Raw genomic sequence first — 22634 nt, forward strand, 5'->3', positions numbered from 1 at the left:
GAGAAAGGAGATGCAGAGAAGAAAGGGTTAAATGAGTACTCCCTCCAGCCACTGTATGTTATGCAGTGTGGGGTGCAATGCGGAGCTATTAAATTTCACCAAAGAGTGACTTTGTCTTCTGCAGATCTCCTAATGAGCTTTGGAGGGGATCCAGTTCCATAGCAGGAACTCTGCAGTTTGAAATTGTGCCTGGTATCAGCAGAGCTTTGAAGTTCTGGAAAATAGGTTTCTTGGTTTTGTTCCCCCTCTCATCATCATCTACTGGGAAGTTTTCTGTGCAAGCTCCATTGAAAAGTTTCTGAAAAGTGCTAGAGTTTGTCCAGAATAACTTACTGGTGGATTCTGCTCATAATGGTGACACTGTCCCTAGGGGTGTGTGGGGCTAGGCATGAAGCAGCATGTGTGGAACCCCCTTAACATTTCAATCTAATATACATTACATGTCACACACACACACTTGTACACATTTGCATAATGTTAATTCCAAAAGTGAATTCTTTTACAATAAAGATCTTATTTTGAAGAAAGACTTCTTGGTCAATAAAATGAGCAACATTTGAAATTGAATCCTACAAATTTCAAACTGTTTACTTCCCTTTTGCAAGCTTTAAAAAAATCAATTGCATATATTTAACTCATCTATAAGTGCAATTTATGCAAAATAACTGCCATATCAACAACAGGCCTCACCTATGAGTTGAATACATTGGACAAAAACCCAGGTATTAAAGTTGCTCCTGTCTTTAAAACTGACAGTGAAACACTTTGTATAGCTCATACAAGTGTATTACTTTGCTTCTGCCATAAAAGCAGGAATACCATGAAGAAAAATGAAGAAATGGAGAAAAATGGACATGATTCCGCAAAACTTGTACACTTTGTGCCATGAAATTCTTTGCGTTTACCATTGTGGTTTGTTAACAGACAAGAATATCAAACCACAGCTTGATCCTGTTTCCCAAATTCAAACATAATGGAGCTCAATAAATGCTCAAGTGTAAGCTCGTTCCCAGTAATCTAAACCAGATGATAGTCTGAACCAGGGTAGTGTGTGCATTAATTCATATTTGTATGGTAGAGCCTTTCTGGGATGAGCTGGATAGGAGGCTGTACAATGGTGCACATTATGATTTCTACCAGTTGATATAGCCTTGTTCTTTAATATGGTTTATTCCATCTGATTTCTTTTAAAAAGTGGTTTTGTTTTAATTTTTATAATTTCTACTTGACTGAGACTGCTCTTTCTAAAGTGACATGTTTAAGTTTATTTTAAAGATAAATAAGGTTGCACTACATTGCTGTTGTAGAGCAGTGGCTAAAGAGACTTAGCCAACTTACTGAGGCGAGTCTCACGATCAGTGAGACTCGCCGTAAGGGGGTTAGTGGGGAGAGTGGTCTTAGCCCACTCTCCCCACAGATGATCAAGGCAGCAGCCCTGGCCGCCCACATGACTGCTGGCTCCATCATGAAGCTGGTGGGGGCTGTGGGGATAGGGGGCCACGTGGTGTCCGGAAGTTCCAGGATGCCCCGCGTGAATGCACGGAGCATGCTGGAGAGACCTCTGAGCCTGGAAGGCTGTTTGCCTTCATTTTTAGGGTTCTGTGATTTCAGCTCCAGATTGGGTCTCAGAAGGCCAGTTATTCAACTTTTGGGGGAACGGGGTTTGAGTGCATCTGCAGGCAGGCACCCAGCAATATCAAAGTAAGAGAGTGTAGGCATTGCCACTATAATTCCAGATAAGAAATCATTCATATGTGTCTAAAAACACCATGAGGCTATTCTCATGACCAGCAAAAACAGGGCTTGAGGTCTGAAGGCAGGGTTAGCACTACCATGTGAAACCTCGGCAAGCTCTCAAACAGGGCTCTGTCAAAAGAGGGCCACCCAGTTCCCAGCCCCTCCTCTAAAACCAGGTTTAGAAAGCAGGGGAGGTTGCCTACCCCCTCCCAGTATTCCTGTGAAGCCTCGGAACGCTGCGGAAGGCTGCCTATACAGAACTACCATAGAGCCTGCGTACCAGAGTGGGCTGCAAAGCAAGCAGTTTAATACTTGGTGAAAGCCTGTCCAGCAACAGCTCTGAGCACTCACTCAAACTTCCTTAAAGTGGCAGGCACCTTGCAAATGAGCCCAAGGGAAAATATGAACATAGGAAGCTGCCTTCCACTGAGTCAGACCATTGGTCCATCCAGCTTAGTACTATCTACACAGACTGGCAGTGGCTTCCCGAGGCTCTCAGGCATGATTCTCTTTCAACCCGACCTGGAGATGCCAGGCAGGGAGCTCGAACCCTTCTTCCTATAGCAGCCCCATCTCCTAAGGGGAATAGTTGCACAGAAACATATGTCATGCTATTCATTAATTTTACATTTTACTAGCTGACCCTGCACAGAGCATCTGTGCAGTCGTGCACTGAGCCTGTGGCATCCCATCCCCACAACGCTCTCACCGCCCCACAACTCTCTCGCTCGCGCTGCCGCACAACTCTCTTGCTCGCTCTCGCTGCCCCCACATGCTCTCACTAACTCTTGCCACCCTCACAATGCTTTCGCTCACTCTTGCCACCCCCAACCATGCTCTCGCTCGCTCTTGCTGCACCCCACAATGCTCCTGCTTGCTCTCGCCGCCCCCCCACCGCTCTCGCTCACTCTCGCCACCACCACAATGCTCTCGCTCACTCTCGCCACCCCCCACAATGCTCTCGCTGCCCCCCACAATGCTCTCGCTTGCTCTTGCCACCCCCCACAAGTCTCTCGCTCGCTCTCTCTGTCCTCCGTCTTTCTATCTCTGTCTCACAATCCTTGCTTCCCCCTGCCACTGCCAGGAACTGTCGCCTGCTCGCCTGACAGCCTCCGAGCTCCCTGCTCCCTGCCATTTCATGGCGCAGCTCAGCCAACTGCTTGCTGCCTGCAGTCCCCAGAGCCAACTGTACAGCTCCTGAAGCCCTCCTCAGCCTCCGAGTTCCCTGCTGCTTCACGGTGCCCCCGAGCCAAATGTCAAACTGCTTTCCAGCCGCCCCGCAAAACTCCCTGCTGCTCCAGGACTCTCTCCCCCTCTGTCAGCCAATCACCTCCTTTCTACCACGTCCCCACGCATGGCCCATCTTGGAGAATTGATAATATAGATATCCTGCTCTTCCTCCAAGGAGCCCAGAGCAGTGTAATACATGCTCAAGTTCCTCCTCACAACAACCCTGTGAAGTAGGTCAGGCTGAGAGTGAAGTGTCTGGCCCAGAGTCACCCAGCAAGTATCATGGCTGAATGGGGATTTTTGTGCTCCTTCCTGTCCTCTGCAAGTCACTGGACAAAAGCAGGAGTGTCCCTGCCCTTGCTTGCAGCTGCCCATGCCTGCAGCGTGGTGTAGTGGTTAGAGTGCTGGACTAGGACCGGGGAGACCCAAGTTCCAATCCCCATTCAGCCATGAGACTTGCTGGGTGACTCTGGGCCAGTCACTTCTCTCTCAGCCTAACCTACTTCACAGGGTTGTTGTGAGGAAGAACTTGTAGTACACCGCACTAGGCTCCGCCGGTTCCTCCTTCCATCTGCTGCCTCAGAGGAGATGCTTCCCGACCCACCCATCCCCTCCCCGTCACCGCCAAGGCAAGGGCAACATCACCCTTGCCCTTTCCAGGTGGAAACTGCACCGGTGATGGGGCTGCTGCTCTCCCCTTCCTGGTGCCAGTGCGGGGGGGGGGGGGAGTGCTGCTGCTGTAGCTGCTTCTGCTGGGAGCCAGTTCAAAAGGAATCAGGCTAGAGATGTGCTCAGCAAAGGCGTGGAAGGAGCACCCCTAGAATCAAGCCCCTGCCCCGCTCAAAATCCATGGAAAGGCAGGGCAGGGAGCAGCAGCAGTCTTGCCAGCGCTCTCCTCCTTCCCAAGCAGACGGCAGCTGCTCTGAGTGGGTCTCCAACAGGCAGGGAGGCAAGGTCTCCAACAGGCAGGGAGCAGGTCGGACGGCCAGCCAACCTACCTGCAGGCAGGAGAGCCCCTTCCCACAGCGCAACGGGCCCTGCCGCGCATCCTACCTCCAGAGACTCCCAGCGGTTCGGCCCGCTGTTGCGCTCGCTTCCAGGCTGGGCCGGTAGACCACAGCGGTGGCAGTCCAGGTGCCCAATTTGCCTAGGTGTGACACTGCACCCACCCGCCCACCCTCTGCACCATCATCAAGATGCAGAGGGTAGCAGTGCCAATGAGGGTGGGCAGGTGTGGGTGACACTTTGCCACTCACTCTCCCACCCTGCTGGCACTGCAAGAGTGGCAAGTGGCAGCATCAGGGCAGGTGGGTGATGGTGACACCCTCCCCCACATGCCCACCCTCCTACGCCCACTCACCTGGTAACACGAATGGCCTCTGTGCACGCACAGAGGCCCAAAATGGGTTGCAGATTGACTGTCATGTTATTTGGGAGGCTGACAAGGGGTGGCAGTGGCAAATTGATAGGGAGGCAGAGTCGCCACTTGGCTACAGCAGCAGTGGGGGGGAGCAAGGGGGGTTGTCCCTTTTACCTTCTACACACGCTATACAGTGGGGTGGGGGGGGTGCCGCGGAGGGCCACAGCCATAGCTGCGGGGAGGGTGAAGGGCGAGGGGAAGGTTCTCCCTTCTGCCTTCCCAAACCATGCTGCTGTACAGTGTACAGAGTGTGCCTTGTGCCTGGGCTACCTATGGGGGGATCTGGCAACTACTCTCACGGGAATCTGGCAATTGCTCCAGGGGGCATCTGCTGTGTCCCTCCTGGATCTGGGGAGTGCGTTGAGGTGTGTGTGTGTGACTCTTCCCTTGGGGCTGGCTGGCAGCTGAAGCTGCCCTCTTCTCTCTCCTGTCCCTGCCTTGTTGTGGGCAGGGAGTTTGGGGCATCAGGATGGAGTTCAGTGCCTTTGACAGTGCTGCAGTTGCCAGGAAAGGGTTAACTGAGGCTACCAATTAGAGTGCTGCAAAGCAGGACTGAGGCTTGGAGCCCTCAGAGTGGTCTCCTTGGGTCATGTGATCCCCCCTGGCCACTCAGGGGGCTGGAGGACCAACATTGCAAGCTGTGGCTGACTGCTTGAAGAGAAGCCTGTAAAAGTTGGTCATCAGTCTCCCATATTCACTGCCAAGGCTTCATCAAATGCACGTGTGTTTGCTGTGAGGCTTGAAATAGAGTCAACGTTTTTTGCAGGGGGTCACCTTGTTTTCTGCTTGTGTGAATAGCTCCCATGTCTCTGGTATTTCCTAACAGAGATATCAGAAATTGGAGTTTCAAAGAAAGGAGAGATAATTTATTGGGAGGTCTGGGAGAAATGAGTGGTTAAGGAGGTTGATATTCCATTGCAATAAAAGGGCACTGGCATGACAAAAATTAATTACATGCCATAGCTTGCCTTGACTGCAACTCGGAGTACAGTTACTCAGTTTCTTAGAAAATACCTTTTGTACCAAGATCTCTAGTATCAATTTAGCTTTGTTAAGAATTCAAAGGTTCAGGGTGGGTTTTCTGCCATCGTAGACTGTGTTTGCACGGGTTCAAGTTCCATGACTAAACCGGTTTAGTCCAAATAGAGGCTTGATTTCCTCAGCACTAGCCCCATGTGCCTGCAACAATCTCGCTGAATTCCAAAATGGAGAGAGATGCTGTCTTGTAACAGCAAAGGATACTAGCAAAAGGCCGCTGCAGCGTGATTTTTAAAACATGCTGAAGCAGAGTGCATATTGTCCCCAGTCCAAAGAAACTGCATAGCACGTTATCCTCAATCCAAAGAAACGTTGTAACATTTAAATCAAATTAATGGGACTTGAACTTAGTGAAATCGAATTTGTCCCAATGATCTTTACAGGACTTGACAAAAATGTGTCAACTGCACATTAGAATAAACCTTGGCATGGTTTCCTTCTAGTAAATATCATAAGACTGTGTTGCAAAGGAGGAATAGAATTCTGGTGACTACTCATTTTGGCTTGACTATGAAGTTGGCTAAAATTTGTGGAACCTTGCATAAAATTAATTGTGAAAAAATGGTTGACAGCCACCCTAACAAAGTGCAGGCATACATGAGAAGTGCCAATGCTGCTGAGGGGTTCGGTTGCAGTGCCGATAATGCAGAATGGTGGCGGAGGAATTTCAGCCACCACTCCTTCCCCCGAATGTGCTGTTTGGCATCCAAAAATATGTTCCCAGGGGTCACAAAGTCCTCAGGAAATGTTTTTGGGTGGCACAGAGCACTTCCAGGGGAAGGGGGAGCTCATTAAAATTTGCATCCCTTATGCCAGCACTGTTGCGGTATTAGTCAGGATCTCAGGAGCAGCACTTGCTACTTGTTAATCTGGATGTCTTCCATAGCTTCTGTTGGATAGTTTCAGATGAAAGGGAGATAGCAGTGTCTTTCGTACTACCAAATGTGAAATATTCCTTTTTGTATGTTGTATCTAGATCAGTAATTCTTCAGATCTTTAAGGCCAAGTGTAAGAGATCCTTAGTGATTTTTCAGAGCAGACGGTCAGCTCAAGAAATGGATGGCAAATAAGCACCTGCATTTGCGTTGATAAGGAAGACATGGTAGAGCTCTCACCTCTGTGAAATCCCTGTGCTTCTGTATAGATATCTGTTTTACCCATTGAGAATAATTGGCACAGAAGTTAGAATACTACAGTGTGAACTGTTTTGGAAACAGTGTTTGTCTACTGCTCCCATCCAGAAATTCTGTTGGCTCGACTCCAACATTGATGGTGGGCTAGTACAGAAGGTTGCATAATTGAAGCAGTGAATCTCTACATTGCAGTCCTATCTGTCCAGCTTTGATGCTGTCAAAAGGGCTAAATTAAAAGAGAGAAAAAGCTAGAGCTATTTGTTGCTGCATTTTCCCTCTTGTTGCAGAAGACACTATGTACAGGTTTCTGCTCAGTAAATTGGAGTAATCCAGGAGTGGATTTGGTCTAAGCTAAGCCCTATTCAGACATTATTGTGCACCTGCATACACGTGTCTGTACACATGTACTGTACGTACTTTCAATTGAATGGCTGTACATGCATTCATTGTAAAAGTGAACTGCAGGGTAAAGAGTAGGGATGTGCAAAACGATTTGGGTACAAAAAGATTTGTACCCGAATTTGGCTGATTCAGGTGATTTGTAGACAAAACAAATCGCTCCTGTGCTCAATTGCCCAGATTCAGGTACAAAACAAATCACTCTAGATTCAGAACCCCAAAATTTGGAGATTTAGACCTCCTTTTTGTGGCCAAAGTGGGTTGGGTGATAGTGCCCAATGGTTGGAAGCTACTACCCAAATTTCAAAGAAATTGGGCAAAAGGGTGATTTCTAAAAATTGTTGAAGTTGGTGCATCTTTAAGCTTTTCCCCATAGGGAATAATGGGGATTTTATCAGCCCCATAACTTCACATGGGGGGCACCAGAGTGGCCCAGAGTGAGTTGTGGTGTAGTGCACATAGGGTGCCAACAAACCCACAAGCCCATGGGGCACTGGGTTTTTTTGTTTTCAATGTCTGAGGTGCCACTCTCAGAAGAACACCTCATACACTGAAAACAACAAAACCCAGTGCTCCATGGGCTTGTGGGTTTGTTGGCACCCTATGTGCACTACATCATAACCCGCGCTGGGCCACCGTGGTGCCTCCCCCCATGTGACGTTATGGGGCTGCTGAAATCCCCATTATTCCCTTTGGGGGGAAAGCTTAAAGGCACGCAAACTTCAGAAATTCTTTAAAAATCACCCCTTTCACCAATTTATTTGAAATCTGGGTGGTAGCAGGCACCCATTGGGACACTACCACCTGACCCACTCTTCTGCCCCCAAAACCCTTTTCTGCCCAGAATCTGCCACAAAGACATGCCAACTTCAAATATATTTTTAAAAGCACCCCTTTGCCCAATTGTAATCTGGGTGGTAGCTTCCTTGCACCCATTGGTCACTACCACCCATCACAACCCGCTCAGGGCCATCCTGGTACCCCTTGGGAAGTTATAACTAAGTCTGCTGAAATCCCTGTTATTCCCTATGGGAGAAAGCTTAAAGATGTGTAAACTTCAAAAATCTTTTAAAAATCACCCCTTTGCCCAATTTCTTTGAAATCTGGGTGGTAACTTCCACACACCGCAACCCACTCTGGGCCACCCTGGAGCCCCCCACAAGGAGCTATAAGGCTGCTGAAATCCCCATTATTCCCGATGGGGGAAAGCGTAAAGACGTGCCAACTTCAAAAATTCTTTTTAAATCTCCCCTTTGTCCAATTCCTTTGAAATTTAGGTGGTAGCTTCCACCCATTGGGCACTAGCACCCACCCCACTCTTTTGCTCCGGGACCCTTTTTTTGCCCCAAATTGATTCAGATTCAGAAAAAATTAGTACAAATAGAATCTGGGGTGATGGGTGGGGGGAGATTCAGACCCCAAACAAATTGGGTGTAATTTGATTCAGGTACAAATTCAGCACATCCCTAGTAAAAAGAGGAAGAGTTTTACTGTGTGTGTGTTGAATTTAACTTTCGAATAACTACTGTATCAGATCCTACTGTATATGATGTACTGTATGTGCATACATCATATGCAGCTGTACATGCATTGAAAATAATATGTGAATAGGACTTTAGTTTGAGAGCAAACACATGTTTTTGCTACAGCAGAGAATTTGCTTAACTTTACCTTTATTCATCGAATACCACATGTGTCTTAATCTAATAAACTGAAACTAGCTGAACTGGGTGCAGAGCATCTGCGTCTCTAGTTTACTACCGCCACCGCCACCGTCTTCTTCCGCCTCCACTCTCACCTCCCTGCCTGCCTGCCAGCCAGCCTCCCTCTGCCACCATTCTCCCCGCAGTGCTTACTCCATCCACCTGCCCACCCGTCAGCTGACCAGCTGCCCTCTTCCCCCGCCCACCTGCCTGCCCGCTACCACCACTCACCACTGTTTTGTTTCCTCACCAGCCAGCTGGTTGCCACCTCCATTTTCTTCCCTCTCTCCCATCCCCATCGCTATCCGACAGCTGCTCGAACTCTCGCGAGTGCTGCCACACATAGGATTAGCGACGGATATGCCTAAGAGAGATAGAGAGATAAAGAAAATAACAGAAAATGAAATCAGATTTGAGGCAAAATATAATGCTGGCTGAAAGTATTGACTAACACTGAGGGTATGGTTCTAATATCAGCATGCATGCAGTATTAGCCTCCACAATTCCAAAGCACAAGACATCTTGCGCACGAGTACAAATATTTTCTGAGCTTCCCCCATGCTCCAGAAGTGTTGTCTTAAAGGAAAATACATATCTGAGGGTCAGAGACATGTTTCTGCTTTAACAGAGTACTTCTGGGGCACTGGGAGAGCTCCAAACATGTTTGCAGTCTTGTGCAAGAGCACCCACACTTCAGAAGCACAAGAACAAATGTGCAATTTGCACAGTGAAGACCCTGATGTTAAGAGCACAATAGGAGCACAGTAGGCAATTTTTTTCATATGAGATGCCAAGAAATCAACTGTCCAGCTTTCTTTCCTTGAACAATTCTTGGACAATAGCTTATTCAAAGCTTAGGCAGAGCTTTGTAGAATGGAAAACAGAATTAAAAAATAAGGGTTATGTTGAGAGAAGGTTGAACTGCATATAAATCAATATTTTTAACTGCAGTGCTTTACATTTGTTATAAATAGTTTTGGAATCGGGAACACAAGAATATGCATAACTTGTCTTTATGTAAATAGCATTTTATTCTATATCTATAGTGTGTGTGTGTGTGTGTGTGTGTGTGTGTGTGTGTGTGTGTGTGTGTCTGACAGAAAGACCTAATGAAATTACAAAATAAACATAACCTAAAGGCAATGCTGAGTGAAAGAAGGCTCAGGAGGGAGGATGAAGATGGAACAGATCCACTTCCCAAGCCTTAGGTGTTCCATCTGCTGCTCTTGAGGATGTTCCAGTCACTGCTTTTCAAAGGGTTCTATGATGACCATTAGGGATAGCCTCTCCTCCCCCTGGAAGCACTCTGTGCCAACAGAAAATATGTTCCTGAGAGCTCTGCAATTCTCAGGGATACATATTTGTGGCACATATAACTTCCAAGGGAAGGGGAGGTAATATAAATCCCCCTCCCATGCATGCAATTGCCGGTGCTGCATTAGTCAAAACCATCAGCAGCACTGGAGCTTCTCACATAACACCCACGCTTTGCTAGTCTGAATGTTGGCCAATATTATTAGAAAACAAATATCTTAACTCTGGTAACTCCATTAGCAAGAGACAAAGAAGTGGAGTCAGGAATTTCAGTAATCAATTTCAAAAGAACAATGGTTGCAAATTCAAGTTTTTTCTGCAAAATTCTAGATGGATTTAAGATTTTGTCTTATCCAGCAAAAGATAATCATGAGAGTATATTGGACACTCTACCAGCTTTTCTACTTAAATATGTTTTGGGATTATCAATGCGGAAGATGCAGGTGCAAATTTGTTACATCTCTTTTGGGAATGTGTTGTTATCTGTGCATTTTGGGACAAAGTTATCGGCTATATAACAACTTGTACATCTTATCCATGTAATAACTCAATGTTGGAATTTCTTGCCCTTCCACCAAAGGACTGTACATTAAATGATGGACAATTGGCGTGGACTTCTCAAAAAATTTTAGTGGCTAAATGCCCAGTATTGCAAAAATGGAATATGTTGGAAGACCAGTATTTGAACAATGGCTAGCTGTGTTAAGTTCACTTGCAACTGGAAACAGCTTGTTATAATAATTCTGGTTGTTAAGATAAAGTAGAAGAGATATGGGGATATTTTGTAACTAAGATTATACATATATAATTTATTTTTAAAATTCATTAAAGGGGAAAAACAAACCTCTGGTAAAACTCCAATTCTCTGCTTATTCCCCTGATTTTCTTGGAAGAATAGTTGCTAGAAGATAGTTGGTCCCCCAAAAAACCAACTTGCAAAAATTGTATTTCTTCTTCCCTCTTTTGTCTTGTAATTATATTTACACAGAAAGCATTGCATATATAGGCACTATAGGGACATCCCCATTGTTTATGCCATTCTTAAATGGTCTGATTTTTCAAGGTGCTGAGCACTTCAGCTCCAGGTGCATGTTTGAAAATAAGGGCCTAAGAGACCAAGAAAGAATAAGAATTCAGTATTCTGTGTTTCACAGAAAGTATTTTTTGCATATTCTGTTTTCTGTGATTCGTCCCTCTGTTTAAAACCTGCTGTGCATTTAATTGGATTCACTCACTGTGCGCTTGGTCTCACATAAAGTTTGTCTCCATAGGTATTCTTTTAGAAAATCTTATGTTGGAATTGGTCTTCCAGGAGTATAGTACAGGAAGGATCTTCAAACGTTGCACAAAATTCCTGCTGGTTTTTGCTTACAAAATTATGCCAAGAAAATCCACATGGGTGGCTAATTTCAGTAGAAAGTTTCCTATACAGGAATTATTCCAAAAGCACTCACATGGGGGTCCTGAACCCCAGCAGCAGCAGCTGCTGCTTATAGGCCTGGGAGAGAAGCTGCCATGACTAAGAAGAGGTTTGGGGAGCTTTGGGTTGGTACTGTGGCATGGCAGCATAAGGTAAAACACACACAAAAACCCCCAAGACCTCATTCCCATACTGCAATCCCAACCTAGATGGGGACTCCTGCACCTGCTATTTTTAAAAAGCACAGATGGAGATGCAAAAATCTGTAGTTTGATCTTGGGGAACAAAAGAAATGTGTGTGTTCTGTGACAAAGGATGGCTCTCTCAAACTCTTCAAAACTATTGTCTCTAAAATAAGCATCAGGGTCCCCACCACCACTTTCTTGAAATATCCCTAACATATCACGAGTATGTTTAAAATATATGCTTGTTGGTTCTTGCTTCTTAACCTTAGTAGGATTTTAGCCTCTCAGGTGTTCTGTAATACATGAAATTCAGAAGTCTTTTTGAACCTTTGCTAGTCTTTTTTTGGTATATCTTTTTCTTCCTTTTGAAATCTATCTTTTAGTGTATCATGCATGGCTTCTTGACTTTGGCCCTCTTGCAGATATTGGCCTACAACTCCCATCATCCTTGACTGTTGACTCATCATCCCTGACTCCCAGCATCTTTCCCAGCATCCACACCCACTGTTGCTATGGATGCTGGGAGCTGTAGTCCAAAAACAGTTGGAGGGCCTGATATAGTGCAATACCCTTTGTTCAAAAAATTTGTTGGGAAAGTAGAATGGTTTTTTTTAAAAAATAAAAGAAATAAATCATTCCAACAGTCAATTTGAGAGCCAAGATAGAATGGGAGATCCATTATTAGAATCTCCAGCCATTGGAGCTGTTTTGAAAATCAGGAATATGATGCTCCAGGGGAGACTTGCATTATTTTCCCTCCCATGCTTTTCCCCAATGTGAATTCTCCACCAAAATGGCTATAGGCTATGTTTTTTGTAGAGGGAAAAAAAAAGGAACAGAATCTATATCTCCTCCACCTGCCTCCATGGAATTAATAGTAGGATGGGAAAGGGCAGTACATAGCAGGGAAAGCACACGGGGGCAGGGGGGAATAGTTTTTTTTCTCTTCAAGAGCACCATTTCTCTGATATTCAAAGCAGCCATATGGGGCCACAGATCATCTTAAATCTTCTACATCACACCTGATATATTGTATTTATTTATTTATTGGGCATATTTGTATGCAGCTCCAAACTCATGTCTTTGGGCAGTTCACAACATATATTGATTGATTGATTGATTGTATTTCTATACCACCTGATACAGAAATCTCCAGGCACTGTACAAGTTAAAATATAATATAAAAACAATATAAAACAGTTAAAAATCCATAAAACAGACAAAAATAGTCTCAGTAAGTAAAAACATATTAAAATTTCGATTTCAATTAAAAGCCTGTGTGTTTTGAGGTTATTCCTAAAAGGGAATAAAGAGGGAGTGCTCTTATTTAAGTGGGGAGCGTATTCCAGAACCCCTGGGCAGCCACAGAAAAAGCATGGTCCCAAGTCACCACCAAACGAACCAGCAGCAACCATAACTGGACCTCTCCAGATGATCTTAATAGGCAACAGGGTTCATGATAGAGAAGGTGCTGTCTGGACCCAAGCCCAGGGCTGTCCTTAGAAAGCCCTGGTGGGGTGCGGGGCCCGGGGCAAATCAGCCAGTGTGGGGGCTCCTTCAAGTATGGGGATTAAAAGAGCGGGACCCAGGGTGGTCGCCCTGCTTGCCATGCCCTAAGGACAGCTCTGCCCAAGCCATTAAGGGCTTTATCGGTAACAACTCGCACTTTGTATTTCATTCAGAAACATAGCAGCTAGTGCAATTTTTTCAAAATAGGTGTTATATGGTCCCTTTGAGTTTACCCAGAGACCAATCTGATTTCTGCATTCTGTACCAATTGTAGTTTCCAAACTACATACAAAGGCAGCCCCATGTATAGTGCATTACAGAAGTCAAGCCTAGAGGTTACCAGCATATGTACCTAGAGGTTTCCTGTTTTAAGATCATTTAGTTCCAGAAATGGTTATATCTGGTGTATCAGCTGAAGCCTGGCCACTGCCTCAACCTGAGAGACCAAGGAGAGTTTGGGATCCAGGAGCACTCCCAGACTACATACCTGATCTTTCAGGGGGAATTTAACCCCATCCAGATCAGGCAGATCTAAACCATCTTTCAGGTCCCAACTCCCTACAGATAGTATTTCTGTATTGTTTGGACTCAACTTTAGCTTGTTATACCATATCCAGCCCATTATTGCCTCCAGGCAGGCATTTAAGGGGGCCATGCCAGTTCCTGATTAAGCTGGTGTAGAGAAATAGATCTGGGTTTCATTAGCATATTGATAACACCCTGGATCTTACCTCCTGATGATCTTTCCCAGCAGTTTCATGTAGAAGTTAAAAAGCATTGGAAGCAGTATGGAGCCTTGTGGGAGAATAACAGTCTTTAAGCAACACCATCTGAAATCTGCCAGAGAGAGTAGGAGCAGAAGAGTACCACCCAATTCCCACCTCCTTCAAGTGACCCAGTAGGATACCAAGGTGGATGGTATCAAAAGTCGCTGAGAGATCCAAAAGGATCAGCAGAATCACATTCCCTCAGTTGATCGCCAATTGGAGATCATCCATCAGACTGACCAAGGCAGTCTCCACCCCATAGCCCACCCGAAAGCCAGTTTGTAATGGGTCTAGATGCTGGGGCTATTCTCATGAGCAGCAAAAACGGGCTAGGAGAGCCTAGCCTAATTTTTACTGCTCGTGTAAACCACCAGGCTCGTAGGCGAGCTCAGTGGCTTACAAGTGGCTAGCCCGCTTTTGTCACCCTCCCCAAGCCCGGGTTTGTGGAGCGAGCGCTCCTCAAACCCGGGCTTCCCAATTGTGAGTAGCCGTGCTGTGGCTACACACAAGGAGACCCTCGGAAGGGAGGCAAAAAGCCACCACCCGGCTCTGGCAGTCTTGCCAGCATGCCCTGTGCGCTCACGCAGGGCATGCTGGAGCGTCCAGGGGCTGATTGGCCCCCGCTCCCCCCAGCCCCTGCTGGCTCTGTCACGGAGCCCGCAATCGTGTGGGCGGCCAATCCAACTGCCCAGGGCTCCCGCCCAGATCATCTGTGGGGAGAGCGGGCCCGCTCTCCCCGCTCAGCTCACCAAACCGATCGTGAGACCTGGCTCAATCTGTTTCATCCAAAACTCCCTCGAGCTGAGAGGTGACGACTCACTCAATCACCTTGCCCAACCAAGGAAAATTAGAAACATGACTGTAATTGACCAACTCTGAGGGATCCAATGCAGGTTTCTTCAGATAAAGATAAGGAGGGACCCTGTCCTCCCTCAGAGAAGAATTTATAATGTTTACCAGACCGTAAACATCCTATATAATAAAAGGCTTGAGTGTGATCCCGTGCGCCCGTGTCTTTTTCGGCAGTTCTGAGCATGCGCTCCGCCCAGACACTGGCGGCCATGTTTTTCAAAATTAAGGGACAGACCATGTTGTGTTGTTTTAGATTGAGGGCCAAAACGGCCCATGTAAATGGCCCCACGGCAGCGGCCGCTGCCGACCGGCCGCCCGCCCTCCCGCCCAGCTGTTATTTGCTCCAACCCCCTGCCACGTTTAAGGGCCAAAACGGCCCATGGAAATGCCCCAGCAGCTGCCGCCGCCAACCGCCCGCCCGCCCTCCCAGCTGCCGAGACCTCCTTACCCATACCAGATCTCTGTAGCCCCAGGCCAAGTCCTTCACTCAAATACATTAGCTATTTAGAAAAGGAGAGAGGAGCTCGCATGCAGAGCTCCTCTCTCTTTAAAGCCTTTTCCCAAACTGGCGCTATGGACGCAAAGGACGCAATAGGCGTCATTTGCGCCCAAAGCGCCAGTACGGGAAGAGGCTTTAAGGAGTGAGGAGCTCTGCATGCGAGCTCCTCTCTCCTTCTCTAAGTTGCTAATGCAATCGAGTGAAGGACGTGGCCCGGGGCAGAAGAGGTCTCGGCAGCTGGGAGGGCGGACGGTTGGTCAGCGGCGACAGCTGAGGGGTCATTTACATGGGCCGTTTTGGCCCTTAAACATGGGGGGGGGGTTTTTGGAGCAAATAACAGCTGGGAGGGCGGGCAGCCGGTTGGCGGCGACAGCCACGGGGCCATTTTAATGGGCCGTTTTAGCCCTTAAACGTGGGGCGGGGGGCAGAAACACAGAAAGAAAAGAAAGAAAAAAACTAGCGCCCGTTATTATAACGGGCTTAAAAATACTAGTATAATGATAATGTGATAATGATAATGTGATAATGTGACTTCCAGATGAAATAAGCCAAGTTGGGCAGAGGTCAAGAGAACAAGTCGTGGGATGCACAGTCCGAAGCAGTTTGACCACATCCATATTTCTCCATTTTTAGATATAACATAAAACAATTAAAACATTAGAACAACTGAAAAACAAATTCACTATTTATAAATCTAATAAAAAGCTTGGATGAATATGCGTGTCTTAAGCCTTTTTGAAAGCTGTTAGCTGTTTTATATTGCTGTACGTCTGGGTTAGTTAGCTCTGTGGTCATTTTATTGTAAGCTTAATCACTGCTGATGGCTCTAAGGGCAACTTAGGAACATAGGAAACTGCCATATACTGAGTCAGACCATTGGTCTATCTAGCTCAGTATTGTCTTCACAGACTGGCAGCAGCTTCTCCAAGGTTGCAGGCAGGAATCTCTCTCAGCCCTATCTTGGAGAAGCCAGGGAGGGAACTTTAAACCTTCTGCTCTTCCCAGAGCGGCTTCATCCCCTGAGGGGAATATCTTGCAGTGCTCACACATCAAGTCTCCCATTCAGATGCAACCAGGGCAGAACAGTAAGCAAGTCCAGTTAGTGCAAATTGCTGATTCCTGATGAGCGGTGCAGGCTGGTATTTCCATCCTTTTTGTATTGTGTAAACCTGCCAATGTTGGACTGATAAGCCACACTTCCCTCTGGGAACCTCACATCTGTAACCATGATCTGAAGTTGGGTGGTGGATGTCTGGTGGCAGAGGAAACTGTGGCTCTTCAGCCTGATACTGGCAGGGTCAGATGACACAAAAGGGGTGCGCTGAAAGTGCTCGTACACTGGGAACTGGTAGTTCAAACCAAGTGGATTTGCTGCTTGTTGTGTGAAGCCGACCTAAGTCTAAACAATCTGGGGTGGCTCTCATCCTGAGGTGGCTGCCAATGAAAGGGTCCAAAGGCACATGCTTCCTGGGAGAGACTTGGAGGAAAGTACAGGATTTCATCTTCCCCTACAAAGTTGGTGTGTGCTAAACCCATGTAAAAAACTGAAGGAGGAAACATGGGCATGGCTACTGAAGGAGGAAACACGGGCATGCACTTTTGCTTGATAGAGGTGTGGCTAGTACCAAAACTGTTGAGGCTAAGCTCTAGAAAGTTTCAAGGAAGGCTCTGTGCAGGTACAAATCCCAAAGGTTTGAACATACAGAAACAGTGGAAAGAAATACTCCTGAGAAATAATTCTATATGGTTTGAAAATGTGGGAAGGAGGACTGCCCCCTTGTCCTTCATAAGTGGCACTACTTGAATTTTGAGTTAATACATTACTTCTATTATGGCAGAATTAAGAGCTTTTGTATTTTAAGTGTTTTGATTTAGAAAACATTATGAGCATGATTCAACCAAAGTGAAGTACCCTCAAGTCATGTTGACTTTAATGTATGAGATAAACACATGATTATCTCCCATTACAGTAAATGGGATTTAAAAGTGCCTAATCTTGACTGGTTTCTGCCCCATCTCTTTGCAGTTGTAAAGCCAATTTTGCTATTGGGATAAATCTTCAGTGACTAACTCTTGTAGTCACTGGAAGGAGCCCCTGGTGGCGCAGTGGTAAAACTGCCGCCCTGTAACCAGAAGGTTGCAAGTTTGATCCTGACCAGGGGCTCAAGGTTGACTCAGCCTTCCATCCTTCCGAGGTCGGTAAAATGAGTACCCAGAATGTTGGGGGCAATATGCTAAATCATTGTAAACCGCTTAGAGAGCTCCGGCTATAGAGCGATATATAAATGTAAGTGCTATTGCTATTGCTATTGCTAGTCCAATATAAATGGTTTGCACAGTCCAATTTGTGTGAAATTGATACTGGGTGTATTTAAACTGTATGCAGCTCTGCTTGGCCTGTTCTGTGAAATAAGTTTACATTGGCTTTGCAAAATCCTATGTGTTACCTTTAGTCCAGTCTTAGGGATCTGATCAGTACAAATGCTTTGTTTTCTCCCCCTCTCTCTTATTTTTGATTGGCTGCCTTTCACAAAGCCTTGGCTTTCTCAGCATGTTAGATCTCAGCCAGTAATCGTCACAAAATGACAAGATAGTAAATGTTAGCAATAACAAACCAAAGCCAAAACCTTTATTAGGACCAACTAAAGTATCACAATGTCCTAATAAAAAATACTAACCCATTTTGGCTTTTGGATTTCCCCTCTTAATGGACGACATGGCTAAAAATGATGATTATCTTAGTGGTAACAAGACTAAGAGGTCAGATCAGCCAAAACTAGGCTAAGAAAGCCAAGTCTGGTCACGGCTGATTGTCAGAACTGCCGGGAACCGCCTGGCTCTTGGTAGCAAGCCCACTTCCAGCGCCTGCCTTTAAAATGAGGTTAAGGGATCACCTGCCAGCCCCAGCTGCTTGCAGCCGGGGCTGAGAGACTGTGGGGCTCCCGGCCGGCGTTGGGGAAATCCCCATAATGCATCGAACACTCGTGCTGTGCATTATGGGAGTTCCAGGGGCTGAGTCAATGTGTGCCAGCCCCCAACTCTCCACGCTGCTGGTGGCTGCTGGCAATCATGTGGACGGGCAATCCACACACCCAGGGAGCCGAGAGGGATTGTCTGTGGGGAGGTAAGTGCAAGCAGTCTTCCTCCTCGCTCTTGCTCGAGCCCTTTCTCACCAAGTGTGTGTATGTGTGTGTGAGAGAGAAGGAATGTTCTAAAATGATTGTTTCAGTAATAAATAAAAAGAGAATCTGTACCACCCATGCTGTTTGGAATTATAGTTTGAGATAGTCACATTGTTTTGTTAACATTAGATATATTGCTCCATTAATTGGCTAAGCCACTGGTTAGGTTATTCATCCTTAATTTTCCTCTGTAGTAATGTTGGAAAATGGTTGATGGCTTCTTCTTGTTGCTGTTTGTTGCAGCAGTGCTTTATCTTGTAACATTAAATTGTGACCACCAACTGAGGGTTTGTCTACTGAGGGGGGAAAGGGGGGGAAATGGATCGAATCAACAAAATTTATTTTATTCTTTAACAAAACATAATGTAGTTTAGGTGTTTAAAAAGTGCACATACAAGTTGAATAGGAATGTTTAGAGCAGTACTGGGGGAAAACATAATCTGATAATTAAAAAATGACATTCTATAGTTAATAGGTTCAGATAATGTGGCAAAGTTCTGTTCTGTGGCGTCGAAGCTCCATAAAGACTGTATTAGTAATTTGAACAGTTTGTGATTTTGTGAACTTTTGAAATTCTTGAATTTTCTTATTAATGCTATTAATTGTTATTGTTTGTTAATCTCGTCTGTGACTGCAATAAACATACTAGTTAGTAGGTGGTTTCCTATGGAGGAAAGAGGGATTGATATAAATAGGGGCTGTTAATGAGCCCAACAGGAAATAATTAACTCTACACATCCCTGGCACCCTAATACATTATCTTAATTAGAATACTTTATGAATAGAGCTGTGAAACCTATTCAGAATCAAACCAAAATTGCAGTATATGATAAGAACTGGCAGTACTTTTCAGCAACTGGTAATTCTATGATGATAGACATGCTCTCTCTGTGTGTACGTATGCATTACACACACACACACACACACACACACACACACACACACACACACACACCCCCAGAGGCTTGCAGTTTGCAAGCATATTAATGCCTTATCTTTCTGTGACTATTCTTTTTGTGTCTCTATGAGATCCCATTCCCCATGTTTTTCCAATAGGAGAGTTTTTCTGGATTATCTGGGGCAGTAATGAATTTTTTCAGGGGTTTTTTCTTCTTCTTCCTTAGTCTGGGCAAGGTCTGGAACCTACTTGTGAAAACAGCGTTTTTTCATCTTTTGTGGTTTGGCCTGAAAGTTTCATGTCAGTCAGTGTGTCCAAAGTGGCCCAAGCAGCTTTATATCATAATACTAGTAAAATGGGCATTTCTTCAGTACCATAAAATAACCATGTACTCTCCCTTCACTCCTTTCTCGTTGATGACCAGAAGAGCTGCTTTGTTTTGATCATGTAATAGAGTTGCTGCCAAGAACACCTACAAAGACAAATTCTACGAGAATGAATGTGATAGATGAACCAAGATCAGAGGCGTAACGATAGGGGGGCAGGGGGGGCACGTGCCCGGGGCGCCATCATTGCAGGTCACGTGGGGGGCGCCGCCATGACCCCCGCCAATCCCCAAATTAATTTTTTTTAATTTTTTAATTTTTTTTTTAAAATACAAAGTTCTGGCTCAGCCGAGCCGCAGCAAGGGAGCGCGGCGGTGCCCCCTCCCCCACGAGCGGTCCAGTCCCTTCCGCCGCTGCTAGTAGTTTATGAGTCTTCGCGCGCATGACGGAATCTGAAGCTCTCCCAGAGTCGAGGCAAAACCATCGGGGGGCCCAGGCAGGCGGGAGATTCCCCTTCGGACTGAAACGGACCTGGCAGGCAAACTCTCCTTCTCTTCCCCTTGGCGCGCGGTGGGTGCTAAAGCGCTTTCCCTCCCTCCAGGCTGCCTAGGGGAGTTTCCCGGCACCTCATTGTCTGACTTTATTAGCAAGAGCAACTCTCCAGAGAAAAGGAGGCTTTTGTTTTGGGCTCAGTCAGAAAAGGAGGAAACCCCGATCTAATTAGTGGCAACAACACCTATTTCTTTCTTTGTTTCTTTTGAATGGTCGCTGCTCTTTTCTGCCAAACCAAGTGCGAGGCTGGTTTTGTTTTTTGGTTTAGGAGTGGAATGTTGGGTGGGGATCAAGGTGGGGATTAGGCACACTTGCCGACCAATTTCAGTCGAGCGCCCACTCCTCGGCGTGGAGCACACAGGAGGAAGGAGGAGAGGCAGGGAAGGGGGAGGGGAAAATCTAAAAACTGCCCAGTCTCCAGCCTGCCTTTGTGTCGACGTGCACCTGCGCGTGTGCCGGGGCTGAAGACCACGCAGTAAGAGCGGGCGGGTAAGCAGTGAGCACATCTCTTGGGAGCACAGCAGGGAGAAGGGACACACCGAAGGGAGTGGCAAGAAGAGGCGGCGAAAGTAGAAGAAGGGCTGCTGCCTGTGGAAAACCCCTACTACACAGGGAGCCAATGTTCACAAGCCTGAGTTCAGAAAATATAAAAGAAAGTGTGTTTGGGTGTGTGCCTTTCTCACACTCTTAATCACAAGCAGTCTCTACGCACCTGATATTAAGGATAAGCGGTTTCTGGGTAAGATTATATACCTTCCTGACTAGGCAGAGGCTTTGAGTCCCCGCACCTTTCAATTTGGACGCTGAGCAGTGACATCAGATTAGGGTAGGTAAGGTTCTATGATTTATACTGCTCTGTTCACAACTATGTGTAATTATCAGAGTGCTGATGTTCTATTATAATACCCAATAGTTGTGAACATTGTGCATCAATGCTTCTGTAGTGGTTTCTGTAAGTAATCTATTTCTTCCTTCCTTCAAATTTCTGTAAGAAATTAAAAGACACTTTTTTTGGTAAAAGCTGCTCTGCTCTCATGTAGCAGTGACTAATCAATGGGCAGCTTTGCCCACTCTATTCTACTTACATAAATATCTTCTTTTCAACAACAAAAAGTTCAAGCAGAGATGCTGCTGAAACAGTGGTTGGTGGTAGTCATAAAGAACATGGCACCAACTCTGTGGAGGGAAGAAGGAAAAAGGTTTGCCGTAAAGATAAAAGAGAGTGCAAAAAACCAGCCCTTAAAAGAATAAATACTTAATAACTATGGCTGATATCCTGACTAAATTACTGTAGGGAAGTCCCATTGAAATTAAAAGGACAAGTTACTCGTGATATCTCACTTGTCCCAAAGCAAAGCAACATAAAACAGCAGACAATTTTTCAGCAACATAAGTCCAAATAAGATAATGTTGAAAATGAAACCAACATTAAAAGTCAGGAATCAAGCATCCAAAGCAAGATGGAACGTCTTCACAGCCCTTTCTAAAACAGCTAATGTTGGGGCCCTTTCTAAAACAGCTAATGTTTGAGATACAAGCCAACTCCACAGGGTTGTTGTGAGGAAAAACCTAAGTATAATGTAGTATGTATCATTGCATCATAATTCTGCTGTTTGGGATACAAGCCAACTTCACAGGGTTGTTGTGAGGAAAAAACACGTGTGTCAGTCAGATGTATGTTGGGGGCGCGGCGGGGGTGGGGCGCAATTTCAGTGCTTGCCCCGGGCGCCGTTTTCCCTAGTTACGCCTCTGACCAAGATATCTAGTGCAAAAGATATTGGGTTTTTAAAATTTCTTAAGCAAGTTTCATGAAAATCTTACATGGATAGAAATCCAGTGAACTGAAAAAATATAGCTTGTTTCGTTATCATTCTGTGAAAGTCTGGATTTCCTGTCTGTAAAAGTACTTGAGGAAATTGCCAAAGCTAGCTATTTATTTATTTATTTATTTATTTATTTATTTATTTATTTAACTAACATATTTTTATACTTATGCCTCAAACTTACGTCTTGGGGCGGTTTACAACAAGCTTGTCGGAAGGCATAATTTCCCATGCTTTCGCAATGTTTTTCTTCTTCTGCATTTTCTGGGAAATTAATGCATTTTCCTAGGGTTTTTTAATTGCTCTGGAAGTGTGGGCAAGTTTGGGAATCTAACTGCCAAACTGCATGCTTCTATCTTTTGTGGTTTTGTCCAGTAATTTTATGTCATTCAGTGGCTGGTTCAGTAACGGCTAACCGCAGTTAAAGTTGGTCGAGCTTCCAAATAACAAAGCTACACACTTTCACCAAACCATAGTCAGCCAAACTCCAGTTGCAGGAAAGGGGAGCCCCTCCCTGCTTCTCATCCCCTGAGGCCGATCCCAGCCCGACTCCATGGCCGGACTCCGCAGCCCAACGCCATGGCCTGGCTGGCAGGGCGCATGGTTTGACAGTAGATTGGCGACAGTTGCCAAGACCAGGATAGCAC

At 45.7% G+C, this 22634-nt stretch overlaps 1 protein-coding gene and 1 long non-coding RNA gene across 4 annotated transcripts in view; one reads left to right on the plus strand and one right to left on the minus strand.

Annotated features, from left to right (window-relative positions):
• The window catches only part of NALF1 (NALCN channel auxiliary factor 1), a 410074-nt gene that overhangs the window by 85191 nt on the left and 302249 nt on the right, over nt 1-22634 (plus strand). The gene's annotated exons all lie outside the window — the stretch shown is intronic.
• Nucleotides 1-22634, minus strand: part of LOC128349346 (uncharacterized) — an 89578-nt gene that overhangs the window by 57029 nt on the left and 9915 nt on the right. For 2 of the 3 annotated variants that reach the window (XR_008318766.1, XR_008318764.1), the window contains exon 2: nt 8892-9024. This is a non-coding gene — a long non-coding RNA (uncharacterized LOC128349346). Of the gene's footprint in view, nt 1-8891; nt 9025-13819; nt 14017-22634 lie in introns of those variants that run through there. The other variant, XR_008318765.1, reaches the window with a different exon arrangement.

Source organism: Hemicordylus capensis, chromosome 3, assembly GCF_027244095.1.
Source record: "Hemicordylus capensis ecotype Gifberg chromosome 3, rHemCap1.1.pri, whole genome shotgun sequence".
In the NCBI taxonomy this organism is placed as follows: domain Eukaryota; kingdom Metazoa; phylum Chordata; class Lepidosauria; order Squamata; family Cordylidae; genus Hemicordylus; species Hemicordylus capensis.